The 16,070-nt window shown below is 43.5% G+C and overlaps 1 protein-coding gene across 1 annotated transcript in view; it reads left to right on the top strand.

Moving 5' to 3' along the window:
- Window positions 1–16,070, top strand: part of LOC138958411 (paladin-like) — a 184,313-nt gene that overhangs the window by 138,634 nt on the left and 29,609 nt on the right. The gene's annotated exons all lie outside the window — the stretch shown is intronic.

Genomic DNA, 16,070 nt, shown 5'->3' with positions numbered 1-16,070 from the left:
GATGAATGAACCATGGGGAAAAAAGTTATAGAAAAAAATATATAATATGCAAAAAAAAGATTTTATTTTTGGGTAGCGTGACTCACGCTTCCAATATTTTGCTTTCTGTTTGCTGAGAACATGTGCTTTGCCTAAAAATACTGACCAATCAAATTCATGTCACTATGCTTATAGCCACGCCCAAACAAGTGCAGCAACCGTTTGACACTGGAGCGCTGTCCACGCTTTTTTTTAAACGCACGAAATGCACGGGATTTGAGAGGAGTTTTGCGCTTGGCATTTTCCAAATAAGGATATGCTACTATGAGTACTACGCTGGAATACTACAATGAATTTTCAAACGGCTACACTGGCTTCGTCTTTCCTGATCGAAAGGGAGTGTATTGTTGATATTTGTAGATAATAGACTCTGCATTTTAATGGTCAAATGGCGATTTCGGTATAAAAATGTAGACAAGGACCTTTAAGGTCAACCCTTGAACACTGTCTTGCTTTGCTCGTGGTAATACCCACATAAATAACCCTTCCCTGTCAAATAAAGCCAGTGAACGAGTTGCAATATAGTCCTGTACAAATACGCAGAGCTCTCTGGCATACATGAAACGCGCCTGTTCTCAAAGCGAGGCTCGAGGGTGACATCCAACCTTATTCGGCAAGTGCGGCCTATACAGTTGTGGAACTTGATTTTTACCAAGATAATCGGCTGTTTTATTTATTTATTTACTTATTTATTTATTTTATGCAATTTATATCGCGCACATATCTCAACCTGGGAACACATATAAGCGTGTCGTATCATAGAGATAACTGTTGAATGTTTTCTTTATCGGTCCCTTGTGGAGCTGAAAACCTTTTGGGGAAAGGGCACGTTATATTTGTCGCAGTTATGAGTATTTTTCTCAGGGATTATCGCCAGTTGATGTCATGGACTATAACAGTTAAGTTATTCGTGCCTGTCCGTCTGTATGTATGTCCGGCTGTTGTCTGTCCTTTTTGACTCACATGCGAAGCAAAAGTGAGTCTATGTACTCACCCGAGTCGTCCGTCCGTCCGTCCGTCCGTCCGTCCGGCCGGCCGTCCGGAAAACTTTAACGTTGGATATTTCTTGGACACTATTCAGTCTATCAGTACCAAATTTGGCAAGATGGTGTATGATGACAAGGCCCCAAAAAACATACATAGCATCTTGACCTTGCTTCAAGGTCAAGGTCGCAGGGGCCATAAATGTTGTCTAAAAAACAGCTATTTTTCACATTTTTCCCATTTTCTCTGAAGTTTTTGAGATTGAATACCTCACCTATATATGATATATAGGGCAAAGTAAGCCCCATCTTTTGATACCAGTTTGGTTTACCTTGCTTCAAGGTCAAGGTCACAGGAGCTCTTCAAAGTTGGATTGTATACATATTTTGAAGTGACCTTGACCCTGAACTATGGAAGATAACTGTTTCAAACTTAAAAATTATGTGGGGCACATGTTAGGCTTTCATCATGAGACACATTTGGTCACATATTATCAAGGTCAAGGTCACTTTGACCCTTATGAAATGTGACCAAAATAAGGTAGTGAACCACTAAAAGTGACCATATCTCATGGTAGAAAGAGCCAATAAGCACCATTGTACTTCCTATGTCTTGAATTAACAGCTTTGTGTTGCATGACCTTGGATGACCTTGACCTTGGGTCAAGGTCACATGTATTTTGGTAGGAAAAATGTGTAAAGCAGTTCTTAGTGTATGATGTCATTGCTAGGTTTAGTGAAGGTCAAGGTCAAGCATGTGAGTCGTATGGGCTTTGCCCTTCTTGTATATATTTGTCTGCCTGTCTGCCCGTGTCTCTATCCTTCTGTATGTGTCTGTGTGTGCATTCATGCAGTTCAAACATAAGCTAGATGCCTGTGGTCTTTGTCTGAAGTGTGGAGAACTGTTTCATGTACATTCTTATTTCAAAAATACAATAACCCAGATACACAAGTTTTACACTCCTTTGAAATTATGTACATCTTGTTTTAACATCATTCTGGATGTACGTAACACGTAAGAGTAAGGTTCTCTTCTGTTTTGCTTTTCCCTGATGTTCTCATCTTGCTGCTGGACGACAATAGAAAAACAAACAACAACACACACAAAAACGTTCGCTCAGACACAGCTATGCATCTTCATTAGACAGAGGTTATGAAACTTGTACGGATTTTGATACTTTCGGAATAATTTTCTTTGGAGCACACCTCACCTGGCTCTCTAGCTGACTGGCTAGTTCACAGAGAGCAGCAAGTAGGACAGGATCTGCGAGCATACACTTCTCTCTCACTTATAATAACCACAAACCAAAGAGCCAAGTCCCACGAATGTCGGAATTAAAAACAGAAACAGTTGGATTCTGGTTCACCTAAAGTTTACAATATCCGGATTTCAGGGACCGCTTGCTTTACTCAAGCCAGTCGGTGACTCTTTTGATACCAGACGATCTATGACAGACCAAGGGCGCCCTCCCTATTCATCAGTGGTAGAATCCTAGCCTTTGGTGGGAATGCGAGTGTAGAAGCCTGCAAGATAAAATCCCAAAGGGAATTACTCCAATAAAAAGATCTGAATGCAGTAGCAGTTGACGAAGAGGGCACGGGTTGTGAGGGCTCATTCCTGGTCAGACAACTTCAATGACAACTTTGAACTCGAGGCTGGATCAGTCCCCCCTGCAGCTGTGAAGGGTTAACACCACAAGGGCATTGGAACCGTTCGCCTTAAGTAGCTCAGCAGAGTCAATTACTGGGATGTTTGCGGAATCGGGGGCAATTGGGACGGTTCGGACTCTGGCAGCACACATCCGCCATCTTTCAAAGGACTCCTCCAAGTCTTAGATACCGCTAGTATTGAAGGATTCAGTTCTTACTTTCTGCAACTGGTTCCAGACTTCGAGACAGTCTGTGGGTGTGGGACTTATAATCACCTCAGTTTCTCCCTCGTTTCGTTTTGTTTGACTATAAACACTCTTTTTTCTTCACGTCTTGTTGTACTGACTAGACGGATTTCACTAACAAAATCTTTGAGGGGACTCACAGCCACCACATGTTCTCCGTCTTCTCGTTTTGTTTGTCTACAAACACTCGATCTCTTTGCGTCCATGTCTTTTTGAACTGAGTAGACGAATGTCACAGTTTTCTAAATGTTCTGTTTCTTTCGGAGAATTTTCCTCGGGAAAAAAAGTGTCATGTCGAGGTCTCATGTGTCCGCTTTGGGGAGAGAGAGAGAGAGAGAGAGAGAGAGAGAGAGAGAGAGAGAGAGAGAGAGAGAGAGAGAGAGAGAGAGAGAGAGAGAGAGAGAGAGAGAAAGAGAAAGAAAGAGAGAGAGAGAGAGAGGTAAAAGAAAAACTTGGTTCTTCAAGTATTGATCTGGAATCCGTGACTTGAAAGATGCGCCATGTCTCTGCTCCTTTCCCAGGCTCGCGTTTGAACATATGTGTCAGCTTTTTGGAAAAGGTGACATAATTATATAAGTCGCACAACCCACTTTTGAGTCCCTTGCTGAACAACATTGGCAGGTGATGGTTAACTGATTTTTCATTTTCATCTTTTTGTAAAATACAGGGTCAAATTTATCCAGTTTTGTAAATTCACACAAAAAATGAAAAGGTTAGTTTGCTTTCAACTCCGTATCTATGTGAGCAGTTACTGAGTTGAATTCCCAGCAAACGTTGGTTCTAGTGCTTTGAGAAACTTGAAATGTGTTCAGTAAGAAAGGTAGAATAAATCTTGTTTTGTGTGTTATTTAGCATCCTTTGTTTTTGTTCATAATAACATTAAAGAACTCATTGTGTCAACAATGCCAACGTGCCACCGTTTTGCATTTGCTGTTAAACATCACCCGTACGAGTCAAGCCTCTAGTTGTCCTTTGCAAACGATGACATTTCAAATGTGTGGTGCTTGGTTGGGCGTTAAAGGGGGCCCGGTAGCTCAGTTGGTAGAGCACTGGACTTGTGCTCGGAAGGTTGCTGGTTCGAATTCGGGCCGTGACGAACACGGTTATGTGCAGACCCAGAGACGGAAGCCATGTCCCACCCCCGTGTCACCACAATGGCACGTAAAAGATCTTGGTCATTCTGCCATAAGTGCAGATGGCTGATACCACCTAAACACGCATACACTTGTGTATTTCGTCAAAAGCCGTGAGGGCGTAAACCTCGAATCATATAACCCATATCTTGGCCTTAAGAGGCAGAATATTTAGCCTGTAGGTCATAAAGCATTCTCTCTTTCCTTTTGGGCGTTAAAGTCCAGCTAATTTTACTTGTTCAATCCCTCGCAAGGTCTGTGTTGAATGGGTTTGATTTGATCGACCAGTCGAACGTGAAGATTGCGAAACTAATGTTTCATAAAGTATCGCAAGGAGCATTTGAACCAACACTAAAATGTACAAGAAATAGAGATGATTTCAAAAGTTCAGCCTATTCTTCCCTTGACTGGCGTTGAATACCACCGATTTCAACACTGATTAAACACTCTCTAGGTTTTGGTGTGATGGTGGGTGTTACAGACCAGTAGGGTTTAATCTGATACAGACTTCAGGGCACCTTCAGCACTCAAACCAATCGCAGGGGAAACCCTATCTTTTGCTGGCCCCCTAAAATCTAAAAGTATAATGGCGTCAGCCAAGCACATAACGCTGATCTCAGCTGACAAGGAATGTATCACACAACGAAAAAAAACATTGCGACAAGTTTTTTCTGAAAGTTGCGTAAAAAAGGTTTTTGTTTGCTGCTTCAAGTCTATTTGATGTTAATCGTGGATTTTGTTACAACAGTGGCGATAATGTTATTATAATGACTGTGAATCTTTTAATTTACTGATGCCAAATGGGTCGTTGCCATTTGTCTGAAGAGTCAGTCCACAAAACCGGTGAAGAGGAACACAGTCCAGTCCAGTCATTTAAAGTTGTTATTCTTTGGTGACGAACTACAGACAATCTGGCGCTTAAAAGTAAGGACACTTTTTTAACGACCACGATTACAATAGTTTGAAACTTTTAAATGAATTAATTTCTTAAAATGTCACCAATGGCTTTTATGGAATTAATACCACAAAAATAACTGCGCCAAAAAAGGGGTCCTGATTTGGCCTATATGGTCCGCTGGACCCAAAAAGCAACAACTAACTAACTAACTAACTAACTAACTAACTAACTGCGCAAAAGAGTACCCAGTGTGTAGATTGTTGATATGTGACCAAGTTGATAGATGGTCTTATCCCGTGTAAAAACATTGTTAAATCTGACTTGATGAGCCGAATCGTATACACGAGAAGGAGTGTTCCTTGAAAGAAGGATTATTATTGCTCCAACAGGGACACAACCCTTGTTCCTCAAAGTCACCAGGACAAGTATGTAAGAAAGCTGACATGCTCTTTCTGATACATTTTGAGACACGTCCATTGCATAGTATGCTTGTTTGTGCCACATCGTTTGTTATGTTTAAACAAGACCTGCTCTTTAATCGTGTTCTCGGATTATACAAATTCAATATTGAGGGGTGAGTGTACAAAAGGCAGCCACTTTTGCTTTGACCTTTCTGAGCTTAAGACAGACAACATTGAGACGCAAATTCAATCAAAAAATAGATTTTATTTTTAAACACGCTCTGTTTGTCCCATCAAGTGAAAAATTGAAAGAAAACGTGGTGTTTTGTAGGGTTTATTTGACCACAGAAATTCACAAGATAATCCGATTGAGAGCCGCAATTGTGAAGAAATAAAACATACGCCCCCTACATGTCTTGCACACGTGTCCACTTTGAAAATCCACTGGGACACCACGACACACTGCAGCATATATAATAGCCTATTATACAAACATCAGTATGCACACATTCAGTCTGCACAGTCTCGGACATAACAGAAACTAGTTTACAAAAGACAAAAGCACCTCGAAGAAGAAGAATCTTTAGTGTATGATCCAATACGTAAGTATAATTTATTAACCAGGCTGGACCTAGTGTATAAGAGGGAAGGGCTTCCAAAATGAGGCGGAGGTACAGGGGAAGATAAGGTGAGGGGTCAGGAGGTCAGATGCTGTAGAGATTTAGCATAATTATAAAGTCAATAATGGGTCTCTCCTTGAGAACAAAAGTACATTTGCTGGATCAGTTATACAAGACCTCCTGATATATATGTTTGCTGTGGTGTATTCAAACCGTGATTAAAAATGTTTTTAACAAAAAACAAAACAAAAACAACACATTTGCTGGATTCAGAGAGGAGGGGTGAGGCTCCCGGAACCGAGCCCCCCCCCCCCCCCATCCCCATCCCCATCCCCTCCCCCCCCCCCCCCCCCCCCCCCCCCCCCCCCCCCCGCCCTTTCCTCTCAGATTCTGCCCTGACTTAGCTTCATGGACACATTATGCCTGCGTCAACTTCTGTCACCCAAGTCATCCCTCGCTGATGGAAGTTCTTCCTGGCATCCACTCTCCTTCGTTGGACTCTAATGACACGCGAAATGGTCAACACATCGCCCGGGGGTGCCGGCATTTTCTGCTCCAAAAGAGGAAATTGATGCAGATATTTTACAATTACAGTCCAGGCCTGCGAGACAGAAGCCCGTTAGTGTGTGGTGTTGGCGAATGTTCAGCTCGTTGGGCGTATAGAGTCTAGGAGTATGGAGGTTGCGGGGGGAAAAAATGGCCGAAAACTCAGGAGTATGGAGTCGAAACAAAGATGATCTCATATTGCAGTGCAATATTCGTTTTGGAGATACCAATTATTCGTCCCTGTAAAAGGGTTTAAAACGAGGTTTTACACCGGTAGTCTGAAACACAGGACGTCATCTGTCTTGTGTCCGTGATGAGTAGACGATCGTTCTCCCCAAAATGTCGATAATGTTGCCAGAATAGGACCGAACAAAACGGGTGTAAGATTCCGCTTGGTAATACTTTGTACTAGTTCGTCCCCAACCGGTGGCTATTCCGCGGAGAAGGCGGGGGCGCTGGGCTAAGACCGGCGTTACACCAGGGCCGAGGTGCACGAGAAAGTTACCAACCGGGTGGGAGTCAGCCGTGGTGGTGGATTGGTTGAAATTGAGATTTGCCGTGATTTCAACGAATCAGAACCCGCAGTTTGTTCTTACCCGTTTTGGTTTCACACACTTTTGCTTTGTGTACCTTAGCCCTGCAGTCTTAGACAAGACAAATGACGTCATTGTATCGGTTGCGTATTGGGTTTTCGATGGTTCTTCCCGCAACTTCGGTAAATTTGCCAGAAGACGGCTGACTATAACGGGATGATGCGTTTCCGAAAGAGTACGCTTTGCCTTCAAGAATGACGCGTTTGCTAACCCTTGGGGGGCAGTACGCTCGCCTCCCTTATAAAAGATGTTATAACTCCCTTATAACTAGATGAATACCCGCTTCGCCGGGTACGGCTTCGCCGGGAAGAAGTAGAGCCGAATACGCGGCTTCGCCGCACCGTACGAAGGAAGGGAGATAAACGCGCAAAACACTGGAGAAGATAAGGAAGAGTAATACCCGGCTCCGCCGGGACTGTGACCTTCTAAAAATATGAACGGGAATATGGATTGAGCGTTGTGTTCTAAAAATAGTAACGGGAATATGGATTGACGCCACACGAAGGAAGGGAGATAAACGCAAAACACTGGAGAATATAAGGAAGAGTTCCTGGGAATGGATCTGGGAATATGAACAGAAAAACCACAATCGGTTCAGAGCTGCGCGCTGAGAGCACGTGTTGAAAATTCTCATCGACCAGGTTGTGTCCGGGGTCTACCTGAATATGCCCTACAAATTTGAAGCAGATCCATCGAGAACTTTGGCCGTGCATCGCGAACACACACACACACACAGACACACAGACACAAGTCGTATATATATATATACTAGATCATTACCCGCTTCGCCGGGTACCGGCTTCGCCGGGAAGAAGTAAACACTGGAGACCTTCTAAAAATAGTAACGTGCAGTGACCTTCTAAAAATAGTAACGTAGTAACGGGAATATGGATTGACGCCACACGGAGGAAGGGAGATAATCGCGGCTGAAAACACTGGAGAAGATAAGGAAAAGTTACTGGTAGTGGATGCAGACCCAAAAAAACAAAAATCGGTTCAGCGCGCACAGCGCTGCGCGCTGAGAGCACGTGTTGAAATATCTCATCGATGAGGTTGTGTCCGGGGTGTAGCTGAATACGGTGTCCAAATTTGAAAAAGATCCACCGAGAACTTTGGCCGTGCATCGCGAACAGACAGACAGACAGACACTAGTCGTATATATATATAGATATGTTGTGTGTGTGTGTGTGTGTGTGTGTGTGTGTGTGTGTGTGTGTGTGTGTGTGTGTGTGCGTGTGTGTGTGTGTGTGTGTGTGTGTGTGTGTGTGTGTCTGTGTGTGTGTGCGTGTGTGTGTGTGTGTGTGTTTAGGGGCAGGGGATCGAAGTAGCTTGTGGGTTCAACACTCCTTTCTCTTTCTCAAATGTCAAGACACATACTTAAAATCGATCGGCCACGAAGTGAGCGGTGTCCAATTCTATTCCTGTCTCTGTCTCTCTTTTTACCCTCTCTTATTGGTTTTTGTGTTCGCCTTGTCATCCTTTTTCCTTGTCCCTTATTCTTGCTTCTGTTTTGCAATTTCTTTCGTTCTCTATTCCTCTCTTGCTTTTTTTACAAACCATTTTCTGTTGGAAGTGTGGCGTTAGGGGGGGAGGGGGATGGGGGGGGGGGGGGGGGCGGGATTGTCCTTTTTATATTTAGTCAAGTTTTGACTAAATATTTTAACGTAGAGGGGGGAATCGAGACGAGGGTCGTGGTGTATGTGTGTGTGTGTGTGTGTGTGTGTGTGTGTGTCTGTCTGTCTGTCTGTCTGTGTGTGTGTGTAGAGCGATTCAGACCAAACTACTGGACCGATCTTTATGAAATTTTACATGCGAGTTCCTGAGATTGATATCCCCGAACGTTTTTTTCATTTTTTTTGATAAATGTCTTTGATGACGTCATATCCGGCTTTTCGTGAAAGTTGAGGCGGCACTGTCACGCCCTCATTTTTCAACCAAATTGGTTGAAATTTTGGTCAAGTAATCTTCGACGAAGCCCGGACTTCGGTATTGCATTTCAGCTTGGTGGCTTAAAAATTAATTAATGACTTTGGTCATTAAAAATCTGAAAATTGTAAAAAAAAATAAAAATTTATAAAACGATCCAAATTTACGTTTATCTTATTCTCCATCATTTTCTGATTCCAAAAACATATAAATATGTTATATTCGGATTAAAAACAAGCTCTGAAAATTAAATATATAAAAATTATTATCAAAATTAAATTGTCCAAATCAATTTAAAAACACTTTCATCTTATTCCTTGTCGGTTCCTAATTCCAAAAACATATAGATATGATATGTTTGGATTAAAAACACGCTCAGAAAGTTAAAACAAAGAGAGGTACAGAAAAGCGTGCTATCCTTCTTAGCGCAACTGCTACCCCGCTCTTCTTGTCAATTTCACTGCCTTTGCCATGAGCGGTGGACTGACGATGCTACGAGTATACGGTCTTGCTGAAAAATGGCATTGCGTTCAGTTTCATTCGGTGAGTTCGACAGCTACTTGACTAAATATTGTATTTTCGCCTTACGCGACTTGTTGTTTCTTCTTCTCCCTGCCTCTTCCTTCATCTTCAGTTTCTTTCTCCAATTCATTTATTTCTTCCTTTTGCTATGCATCCTCATATTCCTGTCACTAAATGAGGGGTTGGGGTTGGGGTTATTTTGAAGTTTCATCTAGAGCTCTCTTTCTCTGTCTCTCCTCTCTTCTTTTGCATTTTCCAATTTCTTTTTTCTTCTTTTTTCTTCTTCTTTTTTTAGGCTTGTTTATTTTTCCGTTGGAACCTCTCCTTTCTATACTTGTATGTGCGTGGCCTGAAGGCTGTTGGTGCGCGCAGGAAACCAGGAGAATCACTTGTGTGCATCATTAACTCTGCAGTTCCGTTACTAATGGCCTCCGCGACAGCAGCGCAGTGCGCATGACCGGAACTCTCGCCGCCATTGGCGACCTTGTCCGTGGGTCTTTTTTTTGTCTCTCCCAAAGTTAAAATTGTCTCCCCCTTTCTTTTTGGAAAATAGGTTTTGACCTCCCCCTTGTCACCTCTTCTTAATGTTCCGTCCCATACCCTTCTCTGCGTCATTTTCTATTTCATTCCTTCCACACATACTCACACACCATACACACAGCTGATCAATTCCCAACGTGTGTTTTTGAGTTGACGCTGTAGCTTGCCATGGCTGGAAAAGAAACGTTCAAAAACAGCCAAAGCAATTCCTTTTGAACGTGTAACACTGCAGATAGACACTTGCGAGAGAAACATGTTGGTGCACTTCCTTTATTTTGGCTCTGCGATTTTCGGAATTTTACCAAAGTAAATTGCTGCTGTCAGATAAAAGAACCATCGTTAAATTTGTGTCCGCCCGACCACCGTTTCTGTACTCGCTGTTTGTGGGTTTTATGTGTAGTTGCTCTTTGAGGTGAAGTTAATACAAGCAGAGGCAAGTAGGCCTACGCCATAAGAGGAACGATAAAATAAATCGGTTTATCGTCATTAGAGCTGCAATCGTGGCTGTAACATCCCCACAATCTCCGAAAACGGACTGTGTGTGTGTGTGTGTGTGTGTTTGTGTGTGTATGTGTGTCTGTGTGTTTGTGTGTGTGCGTGCGCGTGCGCGTATTCGTGTGTGTGTGTGTGTGTGTGTGTGTGTGTGTGTGTGTGTGTGTGTGTGTTAATGTGTGTGTGTGCGTGTGCGCGCGTGCGTGCGTGTGTGTTTGTGTGTATTTGTGTGTGCGTGTGTGCGTGCGTGCGTGCGTGCGTGTCATTAACGTTGTGCTCACTGTATTTTTTAACAACCGTGACTTTGCAAACAGTTCAGATCTTTGCATAACTCAGGCTTATTGGTTATCATAATGAAAGGATGTTTTAAAGGCACAGTAAGCCTCCCGCGTAAACCATCACAGAGCTCCCCGAGCGTCTACATACTTCCATTTGAACGCTCACCGAACGGGAACATCCTGGCTGCTTTCTGTCGAGCGTGAGAAATTTTCAAAGAATTTATTTTCGTGGACTTGCTCCTCTACAACAATGGCGCCTCGTTTTGGTGCTGGACGGCTGTTATGAATATTCAATACCGGAAATCACGCCCGGACAGTAAGCCTCCCATAAACCATCACAGACACTGTCAGGCTTTTACACACAGTACAAACACCCTTCCATTTGAACGCTCACCAAACGGGAACATCCTAGGTGCCCTACGTAAAGAGCGAGCAATTTTTAAAGAATTAATTTTGCAGATTGTCTCGAACACTTTTTGGACCCATCCTGAACTCAGGTCAAAAATGAGTTACTTCCCTTCGGGTCTCATTCTATCGATGTAAACTGGCCATAGCCGTGGATCGATGATTATCAGAATGTTTTTGGACCGTGGTGCGTTTTTGCGCTAGACATAACTTTTAAAATCTAAATAATAAATTGACAGCTTGTTACACAAACATTCTTTAATCATAAAAGAATTCTTTTTTCATCAAGACAAGATCTGACAGTACAATTCGAAGTTGTGAAAGTTTGAAAAAAGAAAAGCCCGGAAGCAGGGTCACGCAAGGGTCGTAGCAGAGGACGGTTTATATGCATATCGCCGTTCCTCTCAACAGTCAAAAGCCATCGCTAGAGTTCTTGTGAACCACAGCCGTTTGTTTCGTGCATAAAAACGTGCTATTGTAGATAAGCAAACATCGAGTCGCATTCAAATGACTAACTGACGACTACATTGTGAAAAAGGGAAACTGGATCACACGGGTTCACGATGGCTCAGGGGTAAGATAAACCACGCAAAAATAAATTCTTTGAAAATTGTTCGCTCTTTACGGAGGGCACCTAGGATGTTCTCAATCGGTGAGTGTTTAAATGAAAGGGTGTTTGTACTGTGTGTAAAAGCCTGACCGTATCTGTGATGGTTTACGGGAGGCTTACTGTGCCTTTAAGTAATCCTGAAAATAGAAGTGCTCGTCACCATCCAACCACAAAGGGACAGAGGGAAAGCGTGGGGCTGGATATTATACATCAAGATGAAAGTTTCTCCTTCATATAGCGGAGGCGGGGAAAGACATGCAAGGGCTGAGGGACTCAACAGATGTTTTTGATCATATTTTTTAATCAATCAAGGCAACAGACAGAAATTCCTAAATGAATCACGGGAAGGAAGCAGGCTGTCATGTCAGCGACTGATTAAAACAAATGCAGGTATGTGTATAAACCGCCAAAATCATCCTGTATTTAAAGATCGATAAGAGCGACACGATTACTTTTTCGCGAAGAGTTCACTTGGTGTCATCACTTGACAGCTGTTTGAATTATATTTTTTAGCAATTAAGACAACAGACGAAACGGTCTAAAGGAAGCACAGAAGAAGAAGCAAGCTGTTGTGTCAGCGACTGATTACAAAATGCAGACACGTGCAGACAAACCTGTAAACATCACGTGCACGAGCGTCTGTGAAGCTTCCCGAATTAAATGCAGTGCAATGGCGCCGCGTGATTACAGATGCACCATCTTCTCGTGTGTACTATCTTAGAGAGCCCGGTTATATGGTAGAGCACTGGAAGTGTATTAATTGCAAACAGCCTCAAATTAATTGGGCGAAGTCGAACTCGCGAAGTCGACTTCATGAAGCTGGCTGCACGAAGCTTTATTGGCACTGACCTTTTGGTCAAAAGTCTTCGCGAGGTTCACTTAAGGACCGCCTTCACGGGCCCCAATCCGGGCCGGGACGGACTATGGTCAACTTTCTGTGGAGACTCAGAGACTGTTTCTATGTTCCACCCCCGTGCTATCACCGTGGCACGTAAATGACCTCGGTCATTCTGCATGAAGTTCAGGTGGCTGATTGGGCCTAAACGCGGACACACCTGGGTAGCGAGAACTCTTTTTGCTTCTAGCTTTCCACTGGGAAGAAGTAACCCCAAATTACCCAGCGATAGGAAAATGAAGTAATGATGATTAAAAGGGAAAAAAATAAATCATATAAAGTCCGTATATGACTGTACATGGCTTAAGACCTTCCTTCCATTCGAACATAATTGTGACCCTCCACCACGAAATGAGTCGCATGTCACCTCGCGCGGTTCTGCGCTAGGCTTAATATAAGTCCGGGGAGTGTCTGGTAACAGTGTGAGGGTCACCTTAGTCACAGGCTTATAACTCAAACAGTTTTCGCTCTTTTCTAAAACGGTTTTCACCACTGGATAGAGCATAAAAACCTCTTCAGGAAAATGCAAAAATATGAGCATCATGCAAAGGTGACATGCGACTCAATCCGTGGTGGAGGGTCACATTATGCTCACACACAAAAAAAAGGTCTGCTTTCTCTAACTATTGGACAGTTCTTGTTGAATTAATATCGTAACCGACAACTGATTCTCCGAAATCAGTTACTCACACACAGAAACATCGTGCAGACAGGTTTGTGATGTTTGGCTTGAATCCAACAAAACGGACGCTCTTATTGGATATATAGAAACACGCGAAGAGCTGTGGTGGTCCACATAACATAATCGTTAACATGGGCAGGTTAGGTAACATTGAATGGACTCTGCATGTCTATCTTGCTCCCCCATTCCTCTCTCCCTCTCTCTGTCTCTCTGTCTCTGTCTCTGTCTCTCTCTTTCTCTCTCTCTCTCTCTCTCTCTCTCTCTCTCTCTCTCTCTCTCTCTCTCTCTCTCTCTCTCTCTCTCTCTTTGTTTGTTGTTTGTCTGTTTTGTTTATATGTATTCCTTATTTGTATGCCTGTTTGTCCGTCTGTGTGTCTCTCCCTTCCTTTGAGAGAGGGAGGGGGAGGGCAATGGAATCGCGCCTATGAATGTGTGTGTGTGTGTGGGTGTGGGTGTGTGTGTGGGTGTGGGTGTGTGTGTGTGGGTGTGTGTGTCTGTGTGTCTGCAAGTCTGTGTGTCTGTGAGTGTGTGTACATGTGTGCGTGCGTACGCGTGCGGGTGTGTGTGCGTACGCGCGCGCGTATATAGGTACGCGCGTGAGTGAATGCGTACGCGTGCGCGTTTGTGCGTGTGTCAAACTCGGGTCATTGGCATGAACTACACCTAATATTGACACCATGACGGATGGACCACCACTTAAACTGTCACCTGCACGCAGTGGCCACAAGGGTCCACTTCATCAGACTGGACAGAAGCCACCTACGGTTGTAGATACGCGTCTACATTATTCACTCCACGTCACCTTCATTCGGTCAGTGCACCCGAAACAAGGGCACGTGCCACACGTTCGAAGAGCGCCTATATATATTTGCCCACACCTCTGTCCGTCTCCAGGGAGGTTGAAGTGCAGGGTGGTGGGGGTTGACACTGGTACTGGCGAATTACTTGGAGCAACTTTTGCAGTGGCCTTGAAAACGCTTATCCTTGGCATTCGTTGTCATTAATCCAACAAAATAAGGGCACAAATTTGTGGCCCACAAACTGCAAATGTGCCTCACAATTTTTTGGGCTTATTTTTATGGGACACATTTTGGTTTTGTGGGCCACAAACTGTATTTGTGGAGCATAAAATAAGGGGCACAAATTAAGCTTCATAAAAAATAAGGACAAATATTTGTGGGGCTTAAACAGTGTTTTTGCCTCCTTATTTTGGATTAAGAGATAAGCACATACATTATTTCCAGACACTGGTACTGGCGGATTACTTGGAGCAATTTTTGCAGTGGCCTTGAATACGCTGCTTTGTGATCCATATAGTACAGTTTCTTGATTAAGAGATAAGCACATACATTATTTGCAGACAATAAGTACCATACTGTCTCTGTCTTTGTCTCTGTCTTTGTCACTCTCTCTGTCTCTCTGTTTATGTCTGTCTCTTTGTCTGTCTGTCAATCACTCAATGTCTGTCTGTCTGTCTGTCTGTCTGTCTGTCTCTCTCTCTCTCTTTCTCTCCCTCGCTCGCTCGCTCGCACTGGTTGTGTGTGTGTCAGTGTGTGTGGGTATATGTGTGTGCGTAAGTGTGTGCGTATGTGCGCGTAAGTGCGTGCGTGCGTATACGTACGTGCTTACGTGCGCGTACGTGCGTGGGTGTGAGTGTGTTCGAGCTCCTGTGTGTGTATATAAACATTTTTAAAACGCACTTGCAATCAGAAACATTGTGCAATCACCTGCACGTCCCAGCAGCGCGACTTGCTGTCACCGTCATCGCTTTGTGAAACGTGTCAAGTGTTGAGAAACCGTGCCAACGAATCCCATCGTCGCCGTCAGGGTGTGTGGGCAGGGGAAAGCATGGCAAACATTACTTGGACCGGTCCCGATTCCTCTTGTGCGTGCATTTCATAGACATCTGTCTGTTGTTCTTTGTCTTTGACCGACTTTTTGTTTATGTTTTACCATCCCCCTGGTCGCCATCGTCGTCATCATCATCTTTGGCGTCCTCCTCCTCCTCCTTCTGGTTCTCTTCCTTCATCCTCTCCTGTTATTGTTTGTTTTGTTTTTTTGTCTTCTATGTCTCTTTTTTTCACTTTTGCGCTTTTTTTTTCTTGCTTTTTCCCTGACTGAATTATTTCACGAAGACGGTGCGGATATGACAATGTCTCCCGGTGTGTGTGTGTGTGTGTGTGTGTGTGTGTGTGTGTGTGTGTGTGTGTGAGTGATTGTGTGGGTGTGTGTGTGTGTGTGTGAGTGAGTGTGTGTGTGTGTGTGTGTGTGTGTGTGTGTGTGTGTGTGTGTGTGTGTTTCATTCATACTATACAAATATAGAGGTGGCAGAGTGCAATAGAAGACAAAGCCTAAACGCTTTACCTTTTGGGAAAAATAATGCGTTTATGTTCTAGTCGCCCTGCTACAGTTCAGCAAACACTAATAGCTGCAAGTTAGCTGACCAAAGGCGGATAAGAAAAGTAACAGAAAACATTTAGATCGCAATGTTGCGTTCTTTGTCGCCAAATTCATCCTTCCAAGTGCATTTATTGATCGGTAAGAGCGACACAATTCCTTTTTCGCGAAGAATTCAGTCGGCGTGAATAATACAATGATGTGCAAGAAAATTA

The sequence above is a fragment of the Littorina saxatilis genome, linkage group LG2 (assembly GCF_037325665.1).
Source record: "Littorina saxatilis isolate snail1 linkage group LG2, US_GU_Lsax_2.0, whole genome shotgun sequence".
NCBI classification, from domain to species: Eukaryota; Metazoa; Mollusca; class Gastropoda; order Littorinimorpha; family Littorinidae; genus Littorina; species Littorina saxatilis.
Note: the sequence above shows the minus strand (reverse complement) of the source record. Positions and strands in the feature narration are given on the sequence as shown.